Below are 16449 nucleotides of genomic sequence, written 5' to 3'. Positions count from 1 at the left end.
CTTCAGATTCAACATCTGTGAGACGGGGACAAGAAAAATACACCCTATTTATCCCATAGAGCTGTCGTAGGAACCATGCGAAATAAAGTATGTGACAACGTATATAAAATGTGAACTGAGGTTGATTGTTTCCTGTGTTGAGCCACTCAAATACTTTGCCTCTCCTAATGGACATTATATTTGGCATATCTTAATAGTAACATGAAAATGGCAAGGCTAGTTTGCCTCCAGAACATATTTTAATGTGGCCAGAGAAAGCATGTTACAATTGATTCATTTATAACGGTGCAACCCCAGGCTTAAAATTCTGGAAGCTTTCCACTTCGTTATGATGAGAAATTCGACTTCAAGAGATTTACAACTACTGTGTCCCTAGGATGATTATTCTTCTAGATGGAGAAGAAAAACTTTTCTGCAGTTTTCCACATGATAAGCAGTACTGCATTCTGGGAGTCCAGCCAGCTCCGTGGAGAAGTCGGCATTATAGAAATTTCAATGCGAATACTATACAGAGTGATTCTGTATTGGTATTAGACCTTATGCACATGACACAATAAATGATTAAGCTATTATTCTCAAATGCTACTAAATCTCTTTGCATATTAAATCAGAATGAGAATAACACTGATCTTTGGCTTTCGTAACACTGAGATTTGATTTCTAAAAGTGATTTTTGAGCCCTCCTGGTAAGATTTTTTATTTCGTAGGTCAAAATTATGTCAACAGCAAAGACTTAATTGCTGTCTTGTCAATGTGTCTGGGTACAATGAAAGGCCCTGTTTTTACTTACATGTGACAGTCACATCAGTCTGAAAGAACGGGAAAAGCTACCATGATGAAAAACTCTGCAGCGAAGGGACACAACCTTTGCAAGTTTACAAGTTGTTGGATTTCAAATGGCATGAGAGGAAGCCCTTTGGGCCAGAAGTTGACATGTCATTCTGTAGCCCTCAGCCTGACCTTCTCCAAACATCAGCTCAGACACAAAAGACACTGTACGCCAAATGACTTTCTTACCTCCAGGCTGGTAACCCTATCATCTTCCTGAATGACACCTCCGCCACCTCCACTCTTGTCAGGAAGGAAACCTTTGAATTCTTTGAAGCTCCAAGCCAGCGATATTCTTCACAGTGACCTTGAGGGGCTACTCACCCCTTGGTACTTGCCAACTACAGATTAATTTCTATTGTTCAGCCTACAGAAACCTGTCAAGGAGCTATGGATTCATGTAAGCTTTCCTGATGGGCTGAGTCACTTTAAATTTATTTGCAGGTGAATTTGTTTGTGATTGATATTTTGATGGGAATTACAGAACTATTACCAGGCTATTTAAAACACTCTCTATTAGAAAAATAGTGTTAAATATCAGTGGAGGTGAACATATTTGCCTCCATGTAAAGACTGCAAAATTGTTAGAAGAAAAAAATAGAGGTTAAACTGTTCTATTTTTTTTTAAAACTAAACCAAGAGAAACAGAGCCAAAGACTCAATTTGAGGGTTGGCCTCAACTAGTTTCCTGTAATGAAAATTGGGAGGAGAGAAACAATCCAAAAGCACTGAGAACCAACTTTGATTTAAATAAAGCTGTTGGAAGCTCGGAAAGAGTACTTTTCCTTACCTTGTTTTCCACTTTAAAAATCCTCCTTGTCACTTAGACTATGTGAGAAATTGCCTAGAGATTATTAACAAAAAATTTGTTGTATGGGCTGTCCAACATACTTTGCTTCCGAGCAACAAAAGAAAAAGCCAAGGGGTCCATCCAAGGTATCATTCAAGAACAGAGTTACTGGGAGTTGAATGTGAAGATGCTTTTTACAGTTTTGTGTCTTGGCTTTGAATTGAAACAGAAGAAGGCCTTTGGGACTGCTGGAGCACCATGCACTTGTGCTGGTCCTCTGTGTTTTCGGGCCTCTGTAAGCCTTCAGTGTTGAGGGGTCTGTGTGTGTATCTGTGCATTTTAATTGAGGTGAAATTCACATCTCATAGAATTAACCCTCTGAAAGTGTGCAACTCGGTGCTCTTTCGTATATTCACAATGCTGTACATCCATCACCTCTACTTAATTCCAAAACATTATCATCCACAAAAGAAATCCCATCCCCATTAAGCAGTCCCTCCCCATTCCCCATCCCACTAGGCTTTAAGTAACTACTAATCTACTTGTTGTCCTCATGGATTTGCCAATTTTGGATATTTCATAGAAATGGAGTCATGCAATATGTAAATTCTTATGCCTGGCTTCTTTCACTCAGCATAATGTTTTCAAGGTGCATCCATGCTGTAGCATATATTAGTACTTCATTCCTTTTTATGGATGAATAATATTCCATTGTATGGATAGACCACATTTATCTGTTTATTCATTGATGGACATCTGGGGTGTTTCCATCTTTAAGCTATTGTGAATAGTGCTGCTATGAACATTTGCATGTAGATATTTGAATACCTGTTTTCAATTCTTGGGGGTGTATACCTAGGAGTGGAAGTGCTGGGTCGTACGGTGATTCTAAGTTTAAACCTTTGAGGAACCACCAAATTGTTTCCACAGCACATGCACACTTACTTGTGTGCATATAATTCATCTCTTTTCTTTGAACATCTTTTTGAACAGGACTCAAGCAAAATAGATAAAACATTAGGTGACCTGATCTTCTTGAATCTTCTCAGTGTGGAGTAGAAGCAGCAGTAGTTATCAGTTCCATCTGGAAAAACTTTCTGGGGGCCTGATAATATGAGAATCTGTTCAGCCCATTTGATGAATCAGCCCAAACTCCAAATCTTTCTCCATAGGGGAGGACAGCTGTCATATCTGGGAAGTATTAAATACAGTAAACACTTACTATGATGTGGTCTCTTAAGACCTGGTTCTTCAGTGGGAAATCTGCCCCCTTTCCTCACATTTGTGTAGAACAGCAAAGGGACTTTTAAATCAAAAGAACCAAGCTCCTGAGGCTGTTGAAGACTCTGAGATTACTGTGTTCTTATAATGCCTCCCAGATCACAGTACATCCTCTTCTCATTCTACTCCTTCACATATCTAGGGACTGGGTCCCTGAGTCCTGAGGTGTGAAGAATTTTAGCAGGTGGGCCTACAGAAGGGAATTCCAGGCAGAGAAAATGGCCCATGGAAATAAACATTGTAAGGGGCGAGTAAAAGGAAGGGCTCTTGAGAAAGATATGGGGTATTTCCAACCTTCTCAGTGGGAACTGGAACAGGCAAGTCAAAAACTGTTGAGAGGAAGTAAGGAATCCCATATAAAGCAGGGATCATCTCTTTGTTTTTTGTTCTTTTTTTGGCTGCTTTAGGTCTTCGTTGCTGCGCGCGGGCTTCCTCTAGTTGCAGCGAGCAGAGGCTACTCTTCGCTGCAGTGCACGGGCTTCTCATTGCAGTGGCTTCTCTTGTTGCAGAGCACGGGCTCTAGGGTGCACGGGCTTCAGTACTTGTGGCTCGCGGGCTCTAGAGCACAGGCTTAGTAGTTGTGAAACACGGGCTTAGCTGCTCCGTGGCATGTGGGATCCTCCTGGACCAGGGATCGAACCCGTGTCTCCTGCACTGGCAGGCGGATTCTCAACCACTGTCCCACCAGGGAAGTCTCTAGGGATCATCTCTTCAAAAATTTTTTTTATCAGTTTTATTTTTGAGTTTTCATCCAAAGTTAGAAAGAAAGCTCCTTTACTCCAGCAAAAAAACCCAACAGACATCTTTGAACCCTACACATTGCCCAATTCATACATGGATACAGAGAAATATGAGGTTTTGACATTCTGGAAACTCATCCAAACCATTGTTTAAGTTTTGAGACAATACTTGTTTTTATTCAGTCTTTCCTGGAGGCTCCAAGTTCTCCAAGATTAATAAATAAGACTTGTTTAGTGACTTCTGTGAATTACTTATGTTACAAAGACATCTCCAACCTTTAGTCTCCAAGTATTCCATTTCTGTTTGCAGACAGCTATCAACACAAATTCTCTGACTCTCTGACTGTTCACCTGGGCTAGAGTTTCTTGTTAAGCATGGATTTAAGGAGTTCATTCTTTCTGACTTTAAGTCATAATGACTTCTCCATCTCTGCTCATTTATTAGGAAGACAACTTCCTCTTGGAACCATTTTCTTGGTTCTTGAAATATCACTGAGTTTGACCCTTAACCTGATGGATTCAAAAAAATGCCTGGTTAACTACCTTGGGGCCCCTGGTGGTAAAGAGGTTTTTAGTTGACACTCCACGTAATTAATTTATGACCCCAGGCTAACTTGGACACAGTGCAGTGGCAAATCAGAGTTGTGATTATTTTTTTTGACTGATATATTTAAAACACATATAATTTATTTTTTCTCTTAGTCAATAGACCATCTTTGTTTGTACTGATGTAGTCTGTGTTGTCTATTCTTCCATTTTACCCTACATCATAAAGTCTTTGAAAATCCTCCTTCTACGTTTTCTCTTTTCATGGAACATTACTCATGAAACCAGGAAATTTTAACAGTACCTCAGATATCACTTATTTTCCCTATCATCTAAAAATGGGAGAGCTCGTATTTAAGAATTGTGCTTCCAGTGACTTGAATGTGCAGAGATGTTATGAAAAAGGGACTGAAATGGAGCAAATCTTCTCCTAAGTCTTCTGGAAAAGGCAATGTAGTGGCTTGTGTGTTGTTCCCAGAGAGGTACAAGGTTGAGCTGGGGCAGGACCAACACTGGAGACAAGCTGGGTCACAGAAGAGCCACTGGAGTTAATTTAATTGAATCGGTTGTGGAACAATTCACACTCTGTTCTCAACTGTTTTCAAGATGCAGTGCAGGATGACATAAGTGAAGTGTTGAGAACTCTGGTCTAGGGTCATGTCCTGTGTTATTACGAGTTTAAAAATGTAGTTAAGAGTTTGGTGGTAGAGAAACCACCACTCAAAGGAGAGTGCAGACTCCGAGACATACCATCTTTGAGCTCCTTTTAGGCACTGCCAAGCCAGGTCCTCAGGTTTAGCCTGATTTGGATGTGAGACAGTCTCCTTTTCTTTTAAGGGGGTCATGGATTCTGTTTTGCTTTCCATGCTTTTTCCTGAAAGTGTGCCATCGCGTTACTATACCTTTCCCTCAAGTGAGTCAGACATGCTGACCATCAGAACACCAAAGTGGTTGGTTCCCATAGCAGCCAGAACCACATGGAAGCAAACAATAAAATACCAACACTGTTCTCAAACCAGTGGAGAACTACGATCACTAAAGCAAATCGAGGACATAGTCAAAACGCTGTGCCTTTCTGAAGTTGACATGGCTTTTCCAAACTGCAAGACTTGTCCCTCCTTCTCTGAAGGCATCTTCACAAAGTGAATATTAGAGCCGCTCAGACTTTCCAAGGAAAGACGCTCTAAGGTTTCCTCTCATATGCTCAGTTCTGGCTAGGATGACATTATATAGTGGACTCACAAACAAGACCCTTTTGTGGTCTTTCAGAGTAAAGCCAGATGTTAGTTGCTGCTTCCACAGAGACTAAATGAGGTTTCAGGTAAATCAGATCTATGCATGATTATAAAATTGCATGGTCCATTTCACTGAAATCTGCACTGGTGCAGAACGTGATCTCCATGGTACAACCTTAAAATGTGGAGTTGAACATTTACCTGGAAATATTTTCAACTTACATAGAATCATATTTGGGTGAAATATTTATAAGGACTTGCCAGTTTTACAATATTTACCTTTGGAACAAGGAGACAGAAGAAACAAATGTTCTTAGAAATATGACCAAAAAAGATTTTCTTGATTCTGTGTAAATAAGACACAGAAGACATTAAGTAGAAGACAAAAAAAGAAAATTTCTGAAGTGATACATTTGCATGCACAATAGAGAGACAGTGTAGTGGTTAAGAGCACATACTCTGGAATTACACGGATCTGAGGCTGGCTGTGAGCTTAACATGTCCAAACCTCGATTATCTTCCCTTAAGAGGGAAATTAGAGTGATAGTAATAGTTCCCATTTGTTGAGCATTTCCTGTATGACAGGCACGGTTTTATCCTCATTTAATCCTCAAAACAACTTTACAAGGTAGCTGCTATTACTGTCTGATTACAAATCAGGAAACTGACATACAGATAGTTTAAGTAAGTTGCCCAATTACCTCATAGAATTGACCTGTGGATTAAGCAGTTACTACAGTGTCTGATACATGTTAGCACTAATATATGATACCTATGGTGGGATTGGATAGTTGATATAATATGAATCATTATTTTGTGTTTCATTTTGAAATGCATTTTTAGAAAGTTTTTTTCTTATTTTCTTTTTTTCCCAGTTTTTTTTGGGGTGTAATTGGTATACAAAAAGCCGCACATAATTAATGTATCCAATTTTGTAAGTTTGAATATATGCTTGTGTTACATAAGTAACATATACTTATGTTACCATCACCAGAATCCAGATAATAAACATATACATCACCTTCAGAAGTTTCCCTGTGTCCCTTCGTTGGGTGTTTTGTTTTGTTTTGTTTTGTTTTGAGTGATAAGAACACTTAGCATTAGATCTACCCCTCTTAAAATTTTAAGTATAAATACCTTATTGTAATTATTATAATATTATAATACCTTATTATTAACTATAGGCACTGTGTTGTACAGCAGATCTTTGAAACTTACTCCTCTTTTATAACTGTAACTTTATATGCATTTTCAAATGTCAAATTTTAAATCCCAGAATCTGGTCTTCCCCACTACAAGAAATAAGCAATAGGTCTTCAAAAGAAGATGTTCTTATGCTACTTCTTCTCTACCTAGAGTCACCATTAAATGTCAAGGGGAAGAACACTACATAATGATCAAGGGATCAATCCAAGAAGAAGATATAACAATTGTAAATATTTATGCACCCAACATAGGAGCACCTCAATACATAAGGCAAATGCTAACAGCCATAAAAGGGGAAATCGACAGTAACACAATCATAGTAGGGGACTTTAACACCCCACTTTCACCAATGGTCAGATCATCCAAAATGAAAATAAATAAGGAAACACAAACTTTAAATGATACATTAAACAAGATGGACTTAATTGATATTTATAGGACATTCTATCCAAAAACAACAGAATACACTTTCTTCTCAAGTGCTAATGGAACATTCTCCAGGATAGATCATATCTTGGGTCACAAATCAAGCCTTGGTAAACTGAAGAAAACTGAAATCGTACCAAGTATCTTTTCTGACCACAACGCTATGAGACTAGATATCAATTACAGGAAAAAATCTGTAAAAAATGCAAACACATGGAGGCTAAACAATACACTACTTAATAACCAAGAGATCACTCAGGAAATCAAATAATACCTAGAAACAAATGACAATGAAAACACGACAACCCAAAACCTATGGGATGCAGCAAAAGCAGTTCTCAGAAGGAAGTTTATAGCAATACAATCCTACCTCAAGAAACAAGAAACATCTCAAATAAACAAACTAACCTTACACCTAAAGCAATTAGAGAAAGAAGAACAAAAAAAACCCAAGTTGGCAGAAGGAAAGAAATCATAAAGGTCAGATCAGAAATAAATGAAAAAGAAATGAAGGAAACAACAGCAAAGATCAATAAAACTAAAAGCTGGTTCTTTGAGAAGATGAACAAAATTGATAAACCTTTAGCCAGACTCATCAAGAAAAAAGGGAGAAGACTCAAATCAATAGAATTAGAAATGAAAAAGGAGAAGTAACAACTGACACAGCAGAAATACAAAAAGGATCATGAGAGATTACTACAAGCAACTATATGCCAATAAAATGGACAACCTGGAAGGAATGGACAAATTCTTAGAAATGCACAACCTTCCGAGACTGAACCAGGAAGAAATAGAAAATATAAGCAGACCAATCACAAGCACTGAAATTGAAACTGTGATTAAAAATCTTCCAACAAACAAAAGCCCAAGACCAGATGGCTTCACAGGCGAATTCTATCAAACATTTAGAGGAGAGCTAACACCTATCTTTCTCAAACTCTTCCAAAATACAGCAGAGGGAGGAACACTCCCAAACTCATTCTACGAGGCCACCATCACCCTGATACCAAAACAGACAAAGATGTCACAAAGAAAGAAAACTACAGGCCAATATCACTGATAAACATAGATGCAAAAATCCTGAACAAAATACTAGCAAACAGAATCCAACAGCACATTAAAAGGATTATACACCATGACCAAGTGGGGTTTATCCCAGGAATGCAAGGATTCTTCAATATACGCAAATCAATCAATGTGATAAACCATATTAACAAATTGAAGGAGAAAAACCATATGATCATCTCAATAGATGCAGAAAAAGCTCTCAACAAAATTCAACACCCATTTATGATAAAAACCCTCCAGAAAGTAGGCACAGAGGGAACTTACCTCAACATAAAAAAGGCCATACATGACAAACCCACAGCCAACATCGTTCTCAATGGTGAAAAACTGAAAGCATTTCCTCTAAGATCAGGAACAAGACAAGGTTGCCCACTCTCACCACTATTATTCAACATAGTTTTGGAAGTGTTAGCCACAGCAATCAGAGACGAAAAAGAAATAAAAGGAATCCAAACTGGAAAAGAAGAAGTAAAGCTGTCACTGTTTGCAGATGACATGATACTATACATAGAGAATCCTAAAGATTCTACCAGAAAACTACTAGAGCTAATCAATGAATTTGGTAAAGTAGCAGGATACAAAATTAATGCACAGAAATCTCTTGCATTCCTATACACTAATGATGAAAAATCTGAAAGAGAAATTAAGGAAACACTCTCATTTACCATGGCAACAAAAAGAATAAAATATCTAGGAATAAACCTACCTAAGGAGACAAAAGACCTGTATGCAGAAAACTATAAGACACTGATGAAAGAAATTAAAGATGATACAAACAGATGGAGAGATATACCATGTTCTTGGATTGGAAGAAGCAACATTGTGAAAATGACTCTACTGCCCAAAGCAATCTACAGATTCAATGCAATCTCTATCAAACTACCAATGGCATTTTCCACAGAAGTAGAACAAAAACTTTCACAATTTGTATGGAAACATTAAAGACCCCGAATAGCCAAAGCAATCTTGAGAAAGAAAAACGGAGCTGGAGGAATCAGGCTCCCTGACTTCAGACTACACTACAAAGCTACAGTAATCAAGACAGTATGGTACTGGCACAAAAACAGAAATACAGATCCATGGAACAGGATAGAAAGCCCAGAGGTAAACCCACGCACATATGGTCACCTTCTTTTTGATAAAGGAGGCAAGAATATACAATGGAGAAAAGACAGCCTCTTCAATAAGTGGTGCTGGGAAAACTGGACAGCTACATGTAAAAACAAGGAAGGTAGAATACTCCCTAACACCATACACAAAAATAAACTCAAAATGGATTAAAGACCTAAATGGAAGGCCAGCCACTATAAAACTCTTAGAGGAAAACATAGGCAGAACACTCTATGACATAAATCACAGCAAGATCCTTTTTGACCCACCTCCTAGAGAAATGGAAGTAAAAACAGAAATAAACAAATGGGACCTAATGAAATGCAAAAGCTGTTGCACAGCAAAGGAAACCATAAACTAGACAAAAAGACAGCCCTCAGAATGGGAGAAAATATTTGCAAATGAAGCAACTGACAAAGGATTAATCTCCAAAATTTACAAGCAGCTCATGCAGCTCAATATCAAAAAAACAAACAACCCAATCCAAAAATGGGCAGAAGACCTAAATAGACATTTCTCCAAAGAAGATACACAGATTGCCAACAAACACATGAAAGTATGCTCAACATCACTAATTATTAGAGAAATGCAAATCAAAACTACAATGAGGTATCACCTCACATCCGTCAGAATGGTCATCATTAAAAATCTATAAACAATAAATGTTGGAGAGGGTGTGGAGAAAAGGGAACCCTCTTGAATTGTTGGTGGGAATGTAAATTGATACAGCCACTATGGAGAACAGTATGGAGGTTCCTTAAAACACTAAAAATAGAACTACCATACGACCCAGCAATCCCACTTCTGGGCGTATAGCCTGAGAAAACCATAATTCAGAAACAGTCATGTACCACAATGTTCACTGCAGCTCTATTTACAATAGCCAGGACACGGAAGCAACCTACGTGTCCATCGACAGATGAATGGATAAAGAAGATGTGGCACATACATACAATGGAATATTACTCAGCCATAAAAAGAAACGAAATTGAGTTATCTGTAGTGAGGTGGATGGACCTAGAGTCTGTCATACAGAGTGAAGTAAGTCAGAAAAACAAAAACCGTATGCTAACACATATATATGGAATCTAAAAGAAAAAAAAATGGTTTCGAAGAACCTAGGGGCAGGACAGGAATAAAGACGTAGACTTAGAGAATGGACTTGAGGACACGGGGAAGGGGAAGCTGGGACAAAGTGAGAGAGTGGCATGGACATATATACACTACCAAATGTAAAACAGATAGCTAGTGGGAAGCAGCCGCATAGCACAGGGAGATCAGCTCGGTGCTTTGTGACCGCCTAGAGGGGTGGGATAGGGAGGCTGGGAGGGAGATGCAAGAGGGAGGGGATATGGGGATATATGTATATGTATAGCTGATTCACTTTGTTATAAAGCAGAAACTAACACACCGTTGTAAAGCAACACTCCAATAAAGATGTTTAAAAAAAAAAAGTCAAGGAGCAGTTTTACTTTTAAAAAGTTGTTTTTATGCTACTCTAAAATTGGTTGTCTCACCTCCAAACTTTTTATAGTTTTTTTTTCTGTTTTTGGGGGGGCATTTCACTGCTTTTTCACCTATCATGGGGAAAGTACAGAGCAAACTTTCTTTGGGGAGAATTTCTTCCAGTGAAAAGGAAAAGCCTAAAAATAAATCTGAACAATCCAAACATCCATAAGTGTTTAAAAGCAAATATTAGGATCCCCATATTTATACACATCCAGAGATAGACATATTTTCCTGAAGGTTGGACAAGATCCCAACTCTGGCAGTTTCTGCAGTGATGAGAAAAAATAAATAAATGCATATGGAGCTGTGATATAGTGAAACTCCTAGAAGCCTTGTTTCATGCCAGACAAAATAAAAGTGAACTGATTGGGAAAGAATTCCTAATAATGCCAGCATCATCAAGAAATAGGCTAAAAGATTTGGGATTGAAATGAGGGCCAAAACAGATAATCATGGGCTTATTCTATAAATAATAACGTGTCCTCATATTGTGGTTGTGGCCCATAAATCTTCATTCATTTTTCTGGCAATAGGGATGAATGTGCACTGACCCCCTTCACAGTCTTGTCTGGACCACCTTGTGATGAGGGTCAGGAATTTATGGATAACAGGTGGGATCTGAGTGCAATCCAGAACATGAATCAGGGGCAAGGCTTTCTGGTCCAAACCTTGTCCTGGCCATGCTGCCATGCGGCCCTAAGCAAATGAATTACCACAGGAAGCTGATAGCTTCAACACAGTATTTCCAGGGTTACAAAGGATGTTTCATTTACGTTCATCGAACTCACACTTCTAAAAAGATAGCTCCCGTTAGGGCTGACATTCAGCAGGCATGGACCAGGACTCCAGCATTTCCTCTGAATATGGTGTCCACGAGTTACAGGTTAGTAAGTATTTTGAATGTCACCCCGAATGATTGCATGGTACAACATAACCTGCTTGTACAACATACCTGTCAAAAGTCTGAAAGCATATTAGATTTTAAAAGATCAATGCAAAATCAGACATTCAGAATCTGATGTCTAAAATTGGCCTTGCTTTGTCCACCTAGATATGAGATTTTTAATTTTTGGCTTTGCAGATGAATCTCTTTCCAGAGTTGCCAGTTGATAAATGATTCTTACATGAAGGTATAGGCTTACACCATTAAAGAAATGATTTAAGTCAACCTTCTATGACCATAGGATCTACCTGCTTAAGCCAATCACTGAGTCTAGAGACAATCTAGACTTCATAGCAGTCTCAAAGTATACATTTAGACATCACAGTTTTGAAAAACTTCCAATACATTTGCCAAGTGCCTCCCCCCCACAACCTTTTAATATTTGAACAGATTTAAGGGAAATCTAATCCATATGTTTCTGACTCATTTACACTTGAACCATAAATATATTATTATCTAAGAGCCATTTAATATCCAACAGCTTTTTGTCACTTGCAAAAATTTTCAACCTTCTTCCCTTAAAGACAAAACAAAACAAAACAAAAACCAACTTTGAGCAAACTAACATAGAATATAGGTACAATTCTAGTCCAGTTTCTTTTTGGGTTCATCTTAAACTTGGCAAAGGGTGCTCCTTACATGTTCCCTATTTGTTATGTTAACTTCAGAAGCATGCCAATTTTTCATTCTTTTACTATATAATTATTAACTTTAGTGCCATTGTGGTTCCTGTTAATTCATTCCACACGTTGAATATCCTCTGGAGGCTTTTATTTTTCAAGTATCTTTAAGCTTAGGTCATTTGGGGCTTAAGTAGTAAAAGAAATGGTTTGGGGGGGCAATTTTGCTTTTTTTGGAATGTGAATAATTTTTCGGCAAATAATTTCTTAAAAGGCATATACACTGTGTGATCCATAGCCAGCTCTGAATTATTTTTTTCTTCATTCTGAAAACAAATAAAATTCCAGACAGCACAATCATTCTAGGAAAATCCTCCAAGGAGGCCAATAGCCGTTAATGCAGTCCTTGAATTTAAGGTGATTTGAATCGGAATCTGCTGTTTCCAACGCACTCATGAATAAAGAGGATTGAAGGACTGGGAACCTCAGAAACACTAGTATTACACATTACTGTATGACAGCCAAAAAGCTTTTATTTTTTTAGCAAATATTATTTTTTCACTTTCTCCAAAAAGTTCATCTTGTTTAATGCATTTCAGTAATGGCCATAGATATGTTTATATTTCTCACTGAAAATATTTCTATTAATTGCTTCCATGTGTTGGTATCCATGCTGATGTAAAGCTGTCTTTGCTGGGAAGCACCCAGTTATTTACTTTGACATGACGTTTTAAGTATCCTGTCTTTTCCTTTACATTTGTTTAACAGCTTCATATACTTGATGTAGTTCAATTGCTATCAGATTTATAGATCTATCTTGAGAAATAAAATGGAGCCCACGAATCTTCAGAAGAATAATGACCGTTGGCCCCTTGAGATATTCCATGCATCTGTATGTGATCTGGCAAGCGATTTTCCAATGCGTATTTATCATGAGGTATAATTAATACATGACAAGAATATCCAGGCTCCATTAAGCTATTTAATTCGAGATTTTAAAATTCACTTTTGATTAAAAAGGCAACTATAAGCATTCAAATATATCCATGAAGGTTGATTTTGATTCAGAGATATATCAGAGGTTACTACAGGATTAAGTAAAAACAGTTCAGACTACGTCTACATAGCAAACTCATGGCAGTCTCACAATATGCGAGTCTGCAGTAATTCATGGTAGATGCAAAATCAATGGCATGATCAAAAGAACGGTTGATGTGAGTGGCCTTGTCTTTGTAGCCAATGATTTGCTGTCCCCACCCCCCCTCCAGGAGCCATTTCATCAGCTTATGCACTTGACTGACAGCATCTCAGGACTTGTCTATTCTCCCATTTCCTTGACACTTGCTCCAGTGCCATCTCTCACCCTCCCTGTCATAATTACACATCCTACTCCCTTCCGAAGCTCCTACCAACATACACAGAGACGTTAGCTTGGGATACATCCTTGCACTCATACAGAAGAAAGGGAGCTAATATTTTTGAAGAACTCACAGCAATTGAGAAGGCTTTTGTTATCATTTTCCATGACTGATCCAAGTTGGAGAACATAGGAAGCTTTCAGTGACCAATAAAATCCTAGGATCACAATGCCTTGCATACCTAAGCATGCTTTGGAGAACCACCTGCTCACTGATAATCTACACAGTGTAATTCACCTCTATGGCTTGGGTGTTTCAAGGAGACACACACAAAAGGTTTTGTCAACTCCTTTCAGAGCCACAGTGCTTAAACGTGAATGGCATGTGTCAAAGAAAAAAAACACTAATATGAGCAGTGCCAGGAATAGCCAATGCTATAATTAAATCCATGTTTTAGATTCCTGATCTTGTCTTAGAAATGAAAATTCCTCTTTTTGATTCCTACTTCAAGCCAGTGAAACAGAACATATATTTTGGGAGTACTGGACAGTATTAAGAAAGTCTCCGGGGCTTCCCTGGTGGTGCAGTGGTTGAGAATCTGCCTGCTAGTGCAGGGGACACAGGTTCGAGCCCTGGTCTGGGAGGATCCCACATGCCACGGAGCAGCTAGGCCCGTGAGCCACAACTACTGAGCCTGCGCATCTGGAGCCTGTGCTCCGCAACAAGACAGGCCGCGATAGTGAGAGGCCCGCGCACCGCGATGAGGAGTGGCCCCCACTTGCCACAACTAGAGAAAGCCCTCGCACAGAAAGGAAGACCCAACACAGCCATAAAGAAATTAATTAATTAATTAATTTTAAAAAAAAAAGAAGTCTCCAAGCAGAAGCCATCTCCTTTAGAGTAGACATTCCAAAGGCTTATTTCTTAAGGACCTATAGTCAATGTTCAGAGAATTTATGTTCTGCATTTCTGACTCTGTCACTGGCTTGGCACACAGCCTAGGGCATGTCACTTGGATACCAAAGTATCATGAAAAAGTACTATGGAGTATGAAACTGTAGGGTCTTGGTGGAAGGGCCAGCCTGTACTCAGGCCTAGGTATGATTACAAACATGGAAATAGGGGAACCCCTGGTGGTTCACAGTATGGCTGGGGAGCAGACAGAGAGGAAGTAGCAGAAGAGATGACCTGGGACCAGACTGAGATAAATTCTTTAAGCCATGCTCTTGAGTTTGTACTTTATCCTCATGGCCACAGGGGGCCATTGACATGATTAAGCAGGGGGTTGACAGTCATTTTAGAAAGCTCACTCTGCCTAAAAACAGGGTATTATTGAAGTCTGAGTTCAACAGAAGCACTATGGACCTTACAAGGCAACTCAGCATTATTCTACCAGGCTCAAGGGGGAGGCCACCACTTAACCAAGACCTACATTTTTAATTCTGATAATTATAAAACAGAATAAGGCAGATGGTATTGTATGAGTTATTTTTAATGACAAAAAAGCTTGAAAACTAAGTGCTTCCTCTGTGCACTAACTTCTATGGTTAAAAGAAGAGTCTAGTAACTGTTTTCACTACCTGATTAATCTTTAATACTGCTATTTCTATCTACCAAATTATCAAGTTTATACTAGGTGATAATAAAAGTAAATTATTCTATCTTCTTCTAGGTTATCTTCGGGAGTGAGACAAATTCATCAAATTCTCAATATGATCTTCAGATATCCTCATGTGACAGTGACTCTGAATAAATTGCTAATGTTACTAAGGGACCAATTTCCTCTTATTCCAAATAAAATATTTTATTGAAGTAGCCATTCCTTTGAATCAATTCCAAACCCATTCCTGGACCACTCGGCTCCTTTAAAACCTATCAGCCTCACTAATATTCTTTAACTGTGGCACCTGGAAGGGGCTACTGGAAAACTTGTTATGGTGGTCAGAAAGAGAAGGAACGGGAGAAAGACAGCTTGAGGTACCAGCTGAAAGACTATCAAGTGGAGAAAGAGAGTCATTAATCTGCAGGAGAAATTTTGCTCAATTAAACTTGGCCCAAGCTGGGGAGAACAGTTGTTCTGTGATCGCTATTACTTCTGATTGTCATACATTCATTTTCCACTAGAAAAAAAAAATGTATTCCACTAGCTGCTCCATGGGATATGACTAATAAATAATAAATGGAAACAATAACTCCATTTGCTACAATTTATTTCAGTGGGTCAAGGCACGTTTTTATTGCTTGCTGTCTAGGACCTTATGTTTGGAGTATGTTCATGTGTCTATTTATCAAGAAACAGGTACTGATATTGGTGGAAGAGGGGGACAACAGGAAATAATCAATTCCAACCCTGTGGTTTCTTTCGAGTTCTCCAGCTGCCAGTGCACAGGCTGCATTCGACATTCTAAGAGCCTAGGAAACCACAAGCCAGTAAAACCTGCTTTCCTCTTGCAGTTCTACATCCTGTAGAAGGACAGATTTCCCTGGTTCGGGGTGCACCGTGACATTTGGTGGTGAGGAGGAGGTGGGGGCCGACACTGGCCTTCAGAGAAGGCCTGGCACTATTGACTGTTAAGCCAGCTGTCTGGCATCACATTACTTGGAAAACAACCCTTCATTTTTCACTCCCCTGAAGCTGCAGGGCAGTAATTCTTGGGCTCATTACCCTTGTCTGTAAAATATTGGAATGTGAGAATGTGCTGGAGTAGGTTTCAAAGCCCTTGGACTTTGTGGTCTTGATATCTACTTGGGTGCCCAGCTCTGCATTTTATAGAACCCTCATCTTGTGT

Source organism: Balaenoptera musculus, chromosome 17, assembly GCF_009873245.2.
Source record: "Balaenoptera musculus isolate JJ_BM4_2016_0621 chromosome 17, mBalMus1.pri.v3, whole genome shotgun sequence".
Lineage (NCBI taxonomy): Eukaryota > Metazoa > Chordata > Mammalia > Artiodactyla > Balaenopteridae > Balaenoptera > Balaenoptera musculus.
Note: the sequence above shows the minus strand (reverse complement) of the source record.